The sequence below is a fragment of the Mustela lutreola genome, chromosome 9, assembly GCF_030435805.1.
Source record: "Mustela lutreola isolate mMusLut2 chromosome 9, mMusLut2.pri, whole genome shotgun sequence".
NCBI classification, from domain to species: Eukaryota; Metazoa; Chordata; class Mammalia; order Carnivora; family Mustelidae; genus Mustela; species Mustela lutreola.
In genome coordinates this window covers 8,119,157-8,134,854 of record NC_081298.1, presented here as the reverse complement: position 1 = coordinate 8,134,854, position 15,698 = coordinate 8,119,157, and the positions used below count along the sequence as shown (strand labels likewise).

The window sequence follows — 15,698 nt, the reverse complement described above, 5'->3', positions numbered from 1 at the left end:
TATAGAACCCTTAGTCCCAATGTATGTGAATGGAACTGAATGATTTTGATTTGTGGGGACTCAACTGAAGCAATGCAAACTGGATACAGGTCTATGTAGAGAGGATCAAAGAACATACAAACATACGTATACACACAGACACACATATTTAGTATATGATACACCAAATTTAATATAACATGTTATTACTATAATAGACAATATTATATATAAAGGACAGATATATGTAATATTTTAAATAAATTATATTAATTTATAATTTAGTTTATTATTTAAAATGTATTTAAAATAAGTAAAAATGTATTCAATTTTAATTTATGTATTGATGTATTTATAAATGAAAGGTATAATATATGATATATGTAACATGTGTAATACATATATGTATATGTATATAATATAGCCTCCCTTAATTCATAGCATTCAAATCTTTAGTAATTGTTCATGCCATTTGACCTCTGCGAGCAGGTGAGTGACGTACACTGTGTCCTGGTATTGGGTATCACGCCGTAGGACACTGTGGCTGATGAATAATGACATCCACTCACAAAAGCATTCGATCTGGTCAAGATAAAGAACTTACATTCATACACAGATAAACTTAGGCATAAAGCCCTTCTGCATTTCAACTCTCCCCTCTACATTGTTGTTCAAGCTGATTAGGCTCGTAAATTGTTGGGCGACTTTGACAGCAAACGAAGACCCTTCACCCTGTTCTTGGGACGAGAAGGACAACACAGAACGGGGCAGCAACTGCAATCATCTTCCAACTGTCCCCTTTGCTTCACTCTTGCGCCCACAGGCCATTCTCCACAAGGCGGCCAGGGTGCGTTTTTCAGAAAGTCAGTCACATCCTGAACTCTGTCTTCAAACTTTCTACAGTTGCTTCCCATCTGACTTGAAACAAAATCCTTACAACAGCCTTGGAACCTAGGTGAACAGGCCCCTGACTGCCTCTCTCTTTCCATCTCTTGCCTCGCTCATCCCTTGCTTATGACCAAACCACACCAGCTTTATTTCTATACCTGTACCATGTCAAATCTGGCCCTACCACAGGGCCTTTGCAATTGCTGTTCCCTCTTCTGGGAACACACTTTCCCTGGAGTGTCTCGTGGCTGGCTCCTCCTCCTCATTTGAGACTAGATCCAAATGGAACCTCAGCTGAAGGCTCTCCCCTCCTCCTCCAGCGCTATCTACCATGATGCTGGATTATCATAGGAGCATTTTCATTATCACTTTCTGAAATTGTCTTATGTATTATATATCTTAATTATTGGTTATATTGTGCATGTATTCACTGGTTTTTGGCTTTCAGTTGGGTGCACCTCCATGAGACCAGTGTCCTTTTCAGTGTCCTTCAGTGCAATATCACTGCATTCTTTTTTTTTTTTTTTTTAAGATTTTATTTATTTATTTACAGACAGAGATCACAAGTAGGCAGAGAGGCAGGTGGGGCGGGGAGCAGGCTCCCCGCTGAGCAGAGAACCTGACACGGGGCTGGATCCCAGGAACCTGAGATTATGACCTGAGCTGAAGGCAGAGGTCCAACCCAATGAGCCACTCAGGCACCCCCCCAATTTTTTTTTTTTTTGAAACGGAGTCATTGAGTGGATTGGACTACGTCACTCTGAGTGCTTCAAGCCTAGTTTTGGGTGCACTGTGGGGACCATTCTCCTAGGTTTGAACATCTTCAAATTCACTGCTACAGGCAGAATCCGCATCACACAAGCAGAGCTCCACGGTGACCGCCAACCTAGCTCATGAGTCAGTGGGCTTGGAGGGCCGGCAATTAGTTACACACTCTAGTGAGCTGTAGTGTTGGTCATCCAACCTCTCCCAACGCGTACGTCAGCTATTTTTAAAATAGTTCTATTGAGATATAATTCATGTCCTGTACCACTCACCTATTTAAAATACATATACAGTTTAATGGCTTTGAGTACATTCACAGAATTGTGCAACCGAGGCTGCTGTCTAGTTCCAGAACATTTCCACCATCCCCCAAAGAAACATTTTATTCATTTTAGCATTCGCTTCCCATTTCCCCCAATCCCACCTCCTCTAATCCTAGGGATTCCCTAATCTACTTTTTGTTTCTACAGACTTGCCTTTTCTGCACATTTCATACAGACAAAGTTATACCATATGCGATGCTCTCTGACTGGCTTCTTTTTCCTAACATCGTATTCTCAAGGTCCATCCATTTCGTAGCATGTATTCAAGCTCGATCCTTTTTTATTGCCAAATATTCTCTTTTGTTTGTCCATTCATTCATCTGCTGATGGACGTGAGGCTTATTTCCATTTTCTGACTTCATGCTTTCAGTTCTCTTGGGTATACACCCGGGAATGGAATTGCCAGGTCATATATAGTAAACCCGATGCTTATCCTTTTGAGGAGTGGCCAGACCGTTTTCCAAAGTGACCGCACTGTTTCCTAATGGTGCCTGAGCTCTGGAGGGCCAGCCCGCTCCGCCGGCAGCACAGTGCTTCCCGGAGCCAGACATCAGGCCGCTGCAGAATGCTGCCCAGGGCCGGTGAAGGAAGTGGGGATCCCCGCCAGACAAAAACCTGATTGTGGTCATGTGAATGGAGATTTGATGATATAACAAAGTGTTTCCCTGTTTGTGGTCTGGGAGAGGACTTTAGTGGTGCAGGAACAAGGCTTTAATCACACAGAGTCCCAAAGTGAGAACATAATACCCTTTTCATTGTCTGGTCCCTCCTTATGATTACTCAAAGAAGAAAGTCTCAGTGTGACGCTAATATGTCTTTAACACCTCTCTAACACTTGCAAATCTCCCTTTGGAAATGAGTGCAGGTCACTGGCGCATCCAAGCCTTTAGCAGGCAATGCCATATGGCTAGAATTTAGCCTATATATGCATGGGCCATATATGTATGTGTGTGTGTATATATATAATACATTTGATTACCCTCTATTTATGGAACATGATATTGATTTTTGATTGACAGCAGTGATGCAGAGTTTCTTTTTAAAAGTTTATTTAAAGTGGAAAAGTGTCTCTAAAAAATAAGCAATGGTAATAATTTTAGGTGGTCCATAAAGGAATTTATTTATTTTTTAAAAGGTTATTTGTTTATTTGACAGAGAGAAAGAGATCACAAGCAGGCAGAGAGGCAGGCAGAGAGAAAGGGGGAGCAGAGAGCCTGCTGTGGGGCTTGATCCCAGGACCCCAAGATCACAAACCGAGCTGAAGGCAGAGTCTTTAACACACTGAGCCACCCAGGTGCCCAGGAATTTAAAAAACAGTAAAAGCTCAGGGCACTTTGGTGGCTCAGCCAGTTAAGTGTTTACCTTTGGCTCAGGTCATGATCCCAGGGTCCTGGGTTCTCCCTCTGCCTCTGCTGATTTCCCTTTCTCAAATAAATAAATAAAATCTTCAAAAAAAAAAAAAAAAAGTGGGGGACGTCTCGGTGGCTCAGTGGGTTAAGCCTCTGCCTTCAGCTTGGGTCATGATTCCAGAGTCCTGGGATCGAGCCCCACATCAGGCTCTCTGCTCGGTGGGGAGCCTGCTTCCTCCTCTCTCTCTGCCTGCCTCTCTGCCTACTTGTGATCTCTCTCTGTCAAATAAATAAATAATATCTTAAAAATTAATAATAATAAAATAAAAAATTAAAAAAAAGTAAAGGCTCTTAGCAGAATAATAACCAAGTTTTTTTCCCCCCCAATCTCTTTACTGTACGACAATCACAGTTTTAAGTTTTTTTTTTTTAACACCGATGAATTTCGTTCACTACTGAGGAGATGGTGCACAGGGAGGCTAAGCAACTTGCTCAGGGTCATACATCCAGGAAGGGGCAGGGCTGTGATGGGTACTCAGGCAGTCAGGACTAAGGATGAATGCAGCTTGCAAATGACGGAAGTTTGCAAAGCCCAAGGTTAGGGATGCGTTTCGGAATGCCACCAGCTCAACCCTCAAACTGTCCTCTCCGCATGTCCTTGCACGGAGTGGGTCCCAGCCACGTGCTTGGACCCGGGGACCAAGCTCCCCCAGCTACTGTCCACGGAGCAGGGGCAAGACTCGACTCAGACAGGGCTAGTCCAACTCTCCCCTGAGACTCTGGACCTAAGATCCCAAGGGATCTGGTCTCCACAGTGGTGCTGAAATATGTCAGCCGGGGAGCCGGGGACACCTGTATTTTCTGCAGACTGTGGCCAGTCTAGGGAGAGAGAAGTGAAAGCACGCAGGGAGGCAGACAGGAGAGGTGGGGTCTCTGTCCCATGCCGCCTCAGGTTGCACCCCGTGCGTGATATGCCTGGAACTCAGCAACGCAGGGGCGAGTGTGAGAGCGAGGCCTCCATTCAGCAGCTTGTCGCCGGGTCGGTGAGACAGACACTTGAAGATCACGCAGGCCCAGGCTTGGGCATCAGGAGCCCCCCCCCCCCCCCGAAATGATCAAATCCCACCCTGTCTGCCCATGCGCTCTTCCCCTCCCATTTCTGTTTCTATTTTATCAATTTTTACATTTGACTTCATCCATTCCTGTCTTTCATTCTTTTTGAAATTATTTCGTTACTCTTTCCAAATTTTTTTTTTTTAAGGATTTTATTTATTTATTTGACAGATGGAGATCACAGGTAGGCAGAGAGGCAGAGAGAGAGAGAGGAGGAGGAGGAAGCAGGCTCCCTATCCAGCAGAGAGCCCGATGCGGGACTCGATCCGAGGACCCTGAGATCATGACCTGAGCCGAAGGCAGAGGCTTAACCCACTGAGCCACCCAGGCGCCCTCTTTCCAAATTTTTTGAATTAAGGTATCTATTACCAATCTTTTAAAATTTTACTTTATTTCCTACTAAAGGCGTCTTAAAGCTGTGCCTGTCCTTGCCCATGCTGCTTTGTTCTCATCCCACGGGTTTGCCTGTAGACCGCTCTGTTCCGTTGTCCAGTTGCAGCTGGACCGTAATTTCCATTTTGACTTTTTCTTTAATGGGAGAGTTCACCTGAAATACGGGTAGTCCTTGTATCTGCCTCGTAGAGGTGCTGCAGGGTCAACTGAAATGGTAGAAGTAACATTTTTAGTACACCGCCCGGCAGGTAACAGGCACCCCGCGGCCCCTGACTAGCCGCACCCTTGCTTCATGGGTGCGAATCTCCCTACCCTGCTGCCTTCTCCCTCATTTCCTGTGAACGTCTCGGCCAGAGGCAGTCTTCTGAACTGGAGGCCTAATCAAACACCTTTCAAAAAGAATAAAAGACAGGAATGGGTAAAGTCAAATGTAAAAATTGATAAAATAGAAACAAAAATTCGTTGTGGTGGGGGGGGACAGGAAGGGAGCGGTGGGACCATTTTACAGATGAGAAGTTGAAGGTCAAAAAAAGGTTAAATACGGGGCGCCCGGGTGGCTCAGTCGGTTAAGCCTCGGGCCCTTGATTTCGGTGGGGGCCACGATCTCAGGGTCCTGGAGTGGAGCCTCACCTAGGGCTTCCCTCTCGGTGGGGAGGGCGCTTGTCGGCCTCTGCCCCTCCCCCGCTCGGGCATGCGCGCTCTCTCTCGCTCTCTCTCTCTAAAATAAATAATTAAACAACAACATAAAAAGGCTAAATAATGTGTCCAAACCTGACCGTTCTCAAGGGGCAGAAGAACTGACCCTGGGATCTGGATCCCGCTCGATTCCAGAGCCTGGTTTTCTTCCCTTCTGGCCCTTCTCCGCTTCCCCCTTCCCTTCCTCTTTAGATTCTTAAGATTTTTAGTTTTTAAATAACCTCTATACCCAACGTGGGTCTCGAACCCACAATCCCAAGCTTGACGTATAAGGGCTCTCAGATGCTGACCATTCCTCTTTGTCTGACAGAAAATGCCCATGATTTGGCCCTAGCTGGCCCCTTCCACCAGCCCTACTATGTGACATGAATGCTGAGGTCGGGGTCCTGGAGTGGGACTTTGTTCTGTTCAGCCAGCCTCACCGGGAGACACACTCAGAGGACACCCCGAAGGGCCACTGATGTTTCTGCACATAAAGGAGCAACCCTGGACGGTCAGTCACATCCTGAACTCAGGGGGTGACCATCTGGTTCCAACGCGTCCAGGACTTTCCCAGTTTGGGCATTAAAATTTTCACGTCCTGGAAAACCCCTCCATCCTGAGTGAGCTGGGATGGTTGGTCACCTTAACAGGTTGCCCCCAGTGCTTGGGAATTCCAGAACATTCTGACGGTAGTGTCCCGAGAGTCTGGCCGGTGGTCTTCAAGGGCAGACTAAGCAGGAACATCTGCATACCCAAGGCACCTACTGCAAATCGTGCCTGTCCTGCCACCCCCCCCAACCCCAGCTGGCTAACGGAGCGTTTACTGGGATGTAGCCCAAGACTCTGCATTTCCCCCCGGGGGAGTTTTTATACACACTTAAGTTTGGAGGACCAAGGGGCTCCTGGGTGGCTCAGTGGGTTAAAGCCTCTGCCTTCAGCTTGGGTCATGATCTCAGGGTCCTGGGATTGAGCCCCTCACTGGGCTCTCTGCTCGGCGGGGAACCTGCTTTCTCCTCTCTCTCTGCCTGTCTCTCTGCCTACTTGTGATCTGTCAAATAAATAAATAAAATCTTAAAAAAAAAAAAAAAGTTTGGAGGACCAAGCTTCTTAAATTATAGAATTCCAGGCCTATTATGAAGACTATGATAGCAGCCACTGGGGTCACGGATGTGGGTGAGAAGGAGGGTGTAGCGAGAAACCGGGCTTCCAATGCAAAGAAGCACCTGACTTCCCACTTGACTCTGTGCAATAAAGCGAGCGCCCCATGCCTCAGTTTTCTTATGTAGAAAATGGGAATAATTAAAGGATATAGTGCATGCAACTCCCCAGTAGCTGCGTGATAAATTTTCCTTCCCTCTTTTCCAACTGTGATTGAGAATCCCCATAAGAAATGCGCAGAGGGAGCGTATCTGCACCCATAGAAATGGCTTTTCAGACGATGTGCCCATTATGACCCCAATTTTAAAAATCTCCCAGAAAGTATCTTTCAGAACTTAGGGTCTGAAAAATAAAGTCTCTTCCTGCCCTTCCACTGCCTTTACTCCCGCTCTTGAATTTGTTCTGTTTCCTTCCAGATTTTTCCTCTTTATGGCTCCATTCCTAGAAATCTCAAATGCTGAAGATGTATTCATTTAAATGCAATCCTGGTGGGGGGGCCTGGATGGCTTAGTTGGTTAACTGTCTGCCTTTGGTTTAGTTCATGATCCTGGGGTCCTGGGATCAAGCCTTGCATTGAACTCTCTGCCCGGTGGGGAGCCTGCTTCTCCCTCTCTCTGGCATTTCCTACCATCCCTGCCTCCACTTGTGCTTTCTGGTTATCTCTGTCTGTGATATAAAGAAATAAAATCTTTAAAATGAATAAATGAATGAATGAATGAATAAATAAATAAATGCAACCTTTGGCGTGCCTAGATGACTCAGTCCATAGAGTGTGTAACTCTTGATCTTGGGGTCGTGAGTTCAAGACCCTTGTCTGGTGTAGAGCTTACTTTAAAAAAAGTTTTTTTTTTCTTTCTTTCTTTCTTTTTTTTTTTTTAAAGAAAATCTTAAACAAAAAAAAAAGCAACTCTAAGTCTTCTCCCATCCAAGTACTAACCAGGCCCGACCCTGCTTAGCTTCCGAGATCAGACGAGATCAAGCGCGTTCAGGGTGGTATGGCCGTAGATGCAACTCTAAGTCTTCTAGTCCTTTTTTTTTTTTTTTAAAGATTTTACTTATTTATATGACAGAGAGAGACACAGCGAGAGAGGGAACACCAACAGGGGAAGAGGGAGACAGAGAAGCAGGCTTCCTGCAGAGCAGGGAGCCTAATGCCAGGCTCCATCCCTGGACCCTGGGATCATGACCTGAGCCGAAGGCAGATGCTTCAGTGACTGAGCCACCCAGGCGCCCCTTCAGTCCTCCTTCTAAGGGACTCAATACCTATTGAATTGTTCTTATTACATGCATATTATTGATTTTTCAAAACTTTTTATTTTGAAGTCATTATAGTATCATGGGAAGTTGCAAAGATAGCGGAGTGAGCTCCCTCGGACTCTTCATCCCTTTTCCCTTTGGTGACATCTTCCTTAACTAGAGGACCGTATCACAACCCGGCAATTGAGAGAGGCTCCGTAAGTGTGTGCGGAGGTCTGTGCCTACTCCGCTACGTGGATGACCACCACCACGGTTGAGGCTGGCACTGTTCCATCCCCAGGAAGATCTCAAGCTTTCCTACCCTCATGCTGTCAGTTAGACCCACTCATCACCACCCTAACCCCCTCAGCAACCACTGACCTCTTCTCTGTCTTTATAATCTTGTCATTTTGAGAAGGTCACATACATGGGAACACACACAGGGAGTGTGACCTTGTCAGGTTGGCTTTTTTTTTTTTTGACTCAAGACCCCAGTTGTTGCGTGTATCAACAGTTCATTCCTTTTTCAGGGCGGAGTCATTTCCCACATATTCTTATATATAATATGTCATATTATCAACATCCCACTATATTCATAGCAGTGTATTATGTAAGTCACCACAGAATCATTCTGAGCTAAAAGCAAAGCTATGATTAGGATATTTTACCAAAAAGCTAATCTTGACTGTGTGCCAGGCAATGTCCCCGGACTGACTCATTGGACCTTCCAAACAGCTCTGGGAGCTGGTGGCCATTGCTTATGTCCTTTTGATAGAGAAGGAAAGGGAGGCCCAGAGAGGTTAAGACACTTGTTTGAGATCACAAAGTCAGGCAGTCTGGCCCAGAGCCCAGGCTCTTGACCATGACCCCTACCTGCCTCACTGCTGTGCACTTGCGGCCTCGTCAACATGTTCCCCATCCTCCTACCTCCCCCCACTGCACGCCCAGTGGGACCTGCTTTCCTGGGAGTTCCCTGGGGCCATGGCTTGCAAAGCAGATGTGAGTCAACATGTTCAATCCAAGTTGTAGGAGTCGGATTCCTTGGGCTTGCTTTCTTTTCTTTTCTTTCTTTCTTTCTTTAAGTAAGCAATCTCTGTACCCACTACCCTGAGATCAAGAGTCATATACCCTTCTGACTGAGCCACCCAGGCGCCCGTGGGCTTGCTTTCTTGACTAAAGAGCATGTCTGTGGATAGGGGACCAGACAGTAAATATCCAGATTTTAGTAGAAGTTTGAGATTCACAGAACCCTTGGTGAGTGGAAGCACCAGGCAGTGTGTCAATCTTAGGGCTTCACCTGTGTTTTTACACAGAATTGTAGCAGATTCGATTTTTTTTATAGTGTCTTTTTAAGAAAATGGATTTTATTATGATAAAATATACCTAACATGAGGTTAGTCACTTTAACCATTTTTTTAAAAAGATTTTATTTATTTATTTGAGAGAGAGAGGAGCACATGAGTTAGAGAGCACAAGGAGAGGGCACAGAGGGCGAGGGAGAAGCAGACTCCCCACCGAGCAGGGAGCCCGACAGGGGGATCCATCCTAGAACCCCGGGGTCATGACCTGAGTTGAAGGCAGACGCTTAACCAATGGAGTCTCCCAGGCACCCCTCTTTAACCATTTCTGAGTGTACAATTCAGTTACATTAATTACATTAACAATGTTGTGCAACCATCACCCCTATTTCCAGAATTTTTCATTACCCTCAAGAGAAACTGTTCCCATTAAGCAATAATTCCCCATTCGTGCAGCTACTTTCTGTTTCTATGAATTTGACTACTCTAGCTACATTCCAGTAAGTGGAATCACACCATATTTGTCTGGTTTCTTTTACTTAGCTTAATGTTGATCTGTGTTGTAGCTCATGGGAGAACCTCATTCCTTTATTTATTTATTTTTTTAAAGATTTTATTTATTTATTTGACAGACAGAGATCACAAGTAGGCAGAGAGGCAGGCAGAGAGAGGAGGAAGCAGGCTCCCTGCTGAGCAGAGACACCGATGCGGGGCTAGACCCAGGACCCCAAGATCATGACCTGAGCCGAAGGCAGAGGCTTTAACCCACTGAGCCACCGAGGCGCCCCGAACCTCATTCCTTTTTAAGGCTGACTAGTATTCCATTGTATGCACACGCTGCATTTTGTCTGTCTATTCCTCTGTGGATGGACACTTAGGTCTTTTTACCTTCCCACTGCCCCCTCCTTCTCTCTCCCCTCCTACCTCTTTTTCAAGTAAGCTCCATACCCAGCATGGAGCCCAGTGCAGGGCTTGCTTGAACTCCGGACTCTGAGATCAAGACCTGAGCTGAGAGCAGGAGTCAGACAATTAACCAACTGAACCATCCAGGCGCATTTACTTTCTTTCTTCTTCATTTTTTCTTTTTCTAAAATGCATTTTATTTTAATTTTTAAAATTTAATTTTATTTTTTCCGTGTTCCAGGTCCCATTTACTTTCTGATATTGTGAGTAATGCTCTAACACACAAGGGTGTACGAGTTTCTGTGTGAGTGCTTGCTTTCAGTTCTTTTGGGTTCCAGCTAGGAATAGAATTGCTGGTCATATGGTAATTCTATGTTTAACTTTTTGAGGAACCCCCCTGATTAAATTTTAAACAGAATATTTCCAAAAAGGAGGAGAAGTAGTAGACAAAGGAATAAAAAAAAAAACCAACAAAAAAAAGTCAAACCACACCTAAACCTCAGAGCCCGGCTCAGGGGAGGTGTTTTGCACTGATTATGTTTTTCCCCTTCCTATCAAGCATTCCATCTCTAATTCTGCTGGTTCACATTCAGAAAGAGAGACTTAGAAAAATATAGCTTGGGGTTTTCTTTTAAGGCAAGCCTTTTCTTCAGAAGTCCTGATAAAATACAGTTTCTCTAGAACTTGAAACTGTATTTGAAAACCATGCTTGATCCTCAAGCCAAAATAAGCTCTCTTTCTGAACATACCTTGGTTTTACTATGTGAGGACACACATGAGTGACCACACACAATTACACGCTAGACCAGTATGAGGCAAACTGTATTAATGCATTTCTTCTTCTCAAAGGTGTGTTCCCTTGAATTTTCAAACTTCCTGGCCAGATCACAGTGAGTAAGTCAATTTCCCCCATGCGACATCACTTTGTAAGTAGGCAAGGTGCTAATTATCTTAAATCTGCAACATTTGCTTTCGCTGCCCGTATGTGACTTTTCTAAGACTGAAACTCAGTCACCAAGGTATAATCAATTGAGGATAAAATTCTTTAGGCAAGTTGAAATATTTCAGGAATCTTAAATATTCTATGTGCCGATAGGACAAAATATGCTTTCAAATCCATGGGTCCAGAACATGTGGTAAACACAATTCCCCTGAAGAAGAAGAAGAAAAAAATCCAGCCTGTCTCTACATTGGGCACACTGCTGTATGTATGGTCTTCCATCGAAAGCTCCCCTAGATGAGTTCTGAGAAGCAATTTCTTATTGTTCTCTAAACCTTTCAGTTCCAGCCAGACTTTCCTACTGGTTGAATCAGTCTGCAGCATGAACGCGCGTGCGTGATATTTAATCCCTTCCTGGGAGCCCAGATAGGGTTTCTTGCCAGAACTAGAAGTTGCCTCTTTTACAAATTCCCCTTCCCAAGCAAGCTTGGATAACCCACATGTGGGGCCACTAAAGGTCGCATCAGTGTATTTTTAAACCACGGAGAAGGGCTCCGCCTTCTATCATAAATTACAGTAACATCATTTCTAACCACAGAGGTGCAGTTCCTGTGAGCAGAAGCAAGTCTATTTCAGTGTCTTGGGGATAGCAGAAACTTTCTAATACAATTTAGAGCTATCAGCCCAGTGGCAGACTGGTAGAGGGCTCAGTGGGTCCGGGGGGGGGGCGGAGTGGGGGAGCTCGTTTGCCTGTTTCCGAGTTGGAATGCACCCACCATGCACTCCACCTATCTCTGCCTGCCTCTCTGCCCCCTTGTGATCTATCAAATAAATAAATAAAATCCTTAAAAAAATTATGATCTCTGTCAAATAAATAAATAAAAACTTTGTTTTAATTAAAACAAATTTTAAAATTGTTTTAAAACAAACAATAAATTAAAACAAAGTTTTTATTTATTTATTTGACAGATACATCACAAAGAGGCAGAGAGGCAGGCAGAGAGAGAGAAGGGAGGAAGCAGGCTCCCTGCTGAGCAGAAAGCCTGATGCGGGGCTCCATCCCAGGACCCTGGGATCATGACCTGAGCCGAAGGCAGAGGCTTTAACCCACTGAGCCACCCAGGCACCCCAATAAATAAAATCTTAAACAAAACAAAACAAAACAAAACAAAACAAAACTGGGGTTTCACTATATCCTTATTCTGTCTCCATACAAAATCCCAGAGGCTCTGTTAATCCTTTCCAAGGAACAGAATTTACTTAGATTGTTCCAAAGTTAATATTAAACCTCAACCACTGTTCTGATCCAGAGGATAAGCATTCTGAGAAATCAAATATTTTTTTGTATTAAAAAAAAATGCCTCTCATTAGTGCCTCCCTTTTGTGGAGCTAATGCCGTTTAAAAATAATTGTCCCATGTGCTTTAGGCCTTAGAGTTATTTTAACAAAATGTTCTTGTCATGTTGATGTCATTCTAATGACATGTTATTGGTGTTTTGGTTCTGGAAATGTGGATGTTTCCCAGGAAACTGACCAGTGGGAAGGAAGGTGGGTGGAAAGTGAAAGTATGTCAGAAATCGCCAGCTAAGGTTCTGGTTAATTCTCCTAACTTACGTTCCAGGATGACTCTATTTTCTAGGGAGGAAAAGCTTCCTAATTTCTGAGGACAAAAAAAAGAAAAAAAAATTCTTTCTCTAGGATCTCCTGAGCTCCCTTAGCATCCTGTGCGAATCGCTGTGTGACATTTCTGTCGTGGTTTCCACGCAGATTTGGTGCTATTGATTTCTCTCCGTCTTCTGTTAGATCAGGCTCTGCATCCAAGAACTGTTTTTTTGTCTCCTTAACCCTCCCCAGCGCCCAGAAAAGCACCCGGCTTTGTTTGTGGAGTGAGGGAGATGGATGACTTTTCTAAGTTAGTGATACCACTGAGCTTTCAAGATTGGGATGGACGCCTCTTTTTCAAGAATCCATCCTACACAACGGGGTCCACTTTAAACCCACTGCCATTATGGCTTGGCTTAGCGATGGTGCTGTTGAACTTTGCAGAGAAGTGAAGGTTGTTTTTTTTTTTTTAAATTACTATTATTTTTTTATTTGACAGACGGAGATCACAAGCAGGCAGAGAGGCAGGCAGAGAGAGAGGAGGAAGCAGGCTCCCTGCTGAGCAGAAAGCCTGATGTGGGGCTCGATCCCAGGACCCTGGAATCATGACCTGAGCCGAAGGCAGAGGCTTTAACCCACTGAGCCACCCAGGCGCCCCGAGAAGTGAAGGTTTTAGCAAGCACAGGGCTCTGTGCTGTGGGTTAAGGTGGGAGGCTGGTAGTGTGGGCAGAGAGCAAGGAGTGTGGGGCTGAGTCACAGCCTAGTCACTCACCACTGAGAGAGGCACTTGATGGGTCTGAGCGATGGTTTGTTCATCGGGAAACTGGGATCCTATTTAATGTGATGGATTCGCGAATTAATCTAATTAATTAATTAATACAGATCAATGAATTAATCTGTAAAGATTAGATGAGATAATGTATGTAAAAGACTTCACAGCTGACTGGTCCAAAGTAAGCTTCACTTCCTAAATGTTCCCAGCTCTGCCTTCCTTTCTCCAGTCCCTCCTCCTCCTCCTCTTTTTCTTTCCAGCTAATTTAAAAAATTGTGGCAAATATACATAACCTAAAGCTTCCTGTTTTAGCCATAGTAAGTGTATCGTTCAGTGACATTAAATACATTCCCTTTGTGCAACCATCAGGACCAGCTGTCTCCAAAGCTTTGTCATCTGTCCGCATTAAGCATGACTCCCCGCTCTCCCCAACCCCTGACGCCCCTCCCTCCAGCCCTTGGCAATCACCATTCTGTTCTCGGTCTCCAAGAATTTGACTAGTCTAGGTACCTTGTGTAAGTGGGATCATATATGATCTATTTATCCTTTTATGCCTGGCTTATTCTGGCTTATTTCCTTTAACATAATGTCTTTGAGGTCCATCCATACTATAGCCTGTGTCTGAATTTCATTCCTTTTTTGGGGCTGCATAGTATTCCATCGCATGTTTCCACCCCATTTTGTTATACACTTATCTGTTGATGGACCTCTGGGCAGTTCACACCGTTAGCTGGCACAAGGAGTGCTGCTGTGAACATGGGTGTGGATGCATCTGTTCGAACCACTTCCCCCTTCGAAAGTGGGCTCTATTCTCACCCCAATATTGTTAGTATAGGTTCTGGGACAACTTCAAACCTCCTCCTTCCTCCTAGAGGTCTTCCCTGGTGCCCCCTCTTTAAAAGAGCCCGCCACTCCTGCTGCCACTCTTTCCAGCCCACTCCTTGCTTTTCTATTTCTCATAGGAGTTCTCGCCAGCTGATTTCTTAGATAACGATTTGTTGATTAACTGTCTCCAGGGACTGCTATGTAAGTTTCAGGACAGCCCGGATGGGCCTTGGCTCTATTCCAGCTCTTAGAAGAGTGTCTGGCCTACAGTAGGTGCTCAATAAAGACGTGTTGAATGACTTAGTGACAAGTGTCTGCCTTACCTCTGCCTGTCTAATACCACTGCACCTGGACCACAGCTGGAGCCCCAACCTAGTTTAAGAAACATACCTGTAAGACAGCTACAAAAGCCAGCAGCCTTATCCCCGAGTCTTCTGGACAAACACCAGTGTAGGTACATCTGTAGCCAGAGGCCTGAGCTGAGCTTTTGAGTTGCTGGACATTTTGAACAACTCAGGTGGAGAATCACTGAATCACCTCGCCCTTCCTAGGACTCGATCTGACACCTGGATGGCCTTGATGCTCCAGGTCTGGAGCAAGTTCTGACTCACACCTGCTAACGAAGGTGAGTCAGGCTTCAGTGAGGACAGCACAGGACACGCGACAGTCTCCTTTCAAAACAAACCCACCTCCTCTGTTTGCTTCAAGTTGTTTTATGCAAAAACATTGTCTCGTGGTGCCCACTGGCTCAGCGGACTGCTGCTGCCTGCCAGATGGGTTCGTTGGGAGAACTTTTCTTTCTCCATCTTTCTCTCTTTTCTTTCCTCTTCTTGTGGTGTCTCAAAGATCCCCACTTATGTCTAGACCAACTGTGGTGGCAGAGGGACAGCCCTGCCTCCTTCAGCATTTAGCAAAGCAGAAAGCCCCAGGGAGCAGGCTGGAAATGGGAAGTGCCCCCCGACCCTTCCCCCTGGGCACAACACTCAGCCTCTCACTTTTTTTTTTTTTTTAAGATCTTATTTATTTATTTGACAAAGAGAAACACAGCAAGAGAGGGAACATAAGCAGGAGGAGTGGGAGAGGGAGAAGCAGGCTTTCCACAGAGCAGAGAGCCTGATGTGGGGCTGGATCCCAGGACCTTAGGGCCATGACCTGAGTCTAAGGCAGACGCTTAGCAACTGAGCTACCAGGTGCCCCCAACCTCTCACTTTGTCTGAGGTCGAAGGGGACAAAAATGAATGCCCTTTTCCAACTCACAGACCTATTATTTGGTTTCCTACTAGTATGTGTATGTTAGAAATTAGCTATCCACTTGCTCCCCAACTAGCTGTGTAAACTTGGACAAGTTCCTAAACTCCTCTGGGCCTTAAGCGTCCTCATTTCTAGAATCAAGCAATCGGAGTGACAACAAATCACAGCAAAAACGAGTGGCATGAACAAGGGGAGGACACTGATGAGCTGGAAATCCACAGAACT

The 15,698-nt window shown here is 45.1% G+C and overlaps 1 long non-coding RNA gene across 1 annotated transcript; it reads right to left on the bottom strand.

The window, feature by feature from the left end:
• Positions 1 to 4,929: 4,929 nt before the first annotated feature.
• Positions 4,930 to 14,698, bottom strand: LOC131807828 (uncharacterized). The gene is made up of 4 exons (XR_009344602.1): positions 14,613 to 14,698; positions 13,398 to 13,456; positions 5,123 to 5,199; positions 4,930 to 5,016 (listed from the first exon to the last, which is right to left on the bottom strand). It is a non-coding gene; the product is annotated as an uncharacterized LOC131807828 (long non-coding RNA).
• Between the last annotated feature and the right edge of the window lie 1,000 nt (positions 14,699 to 15,698).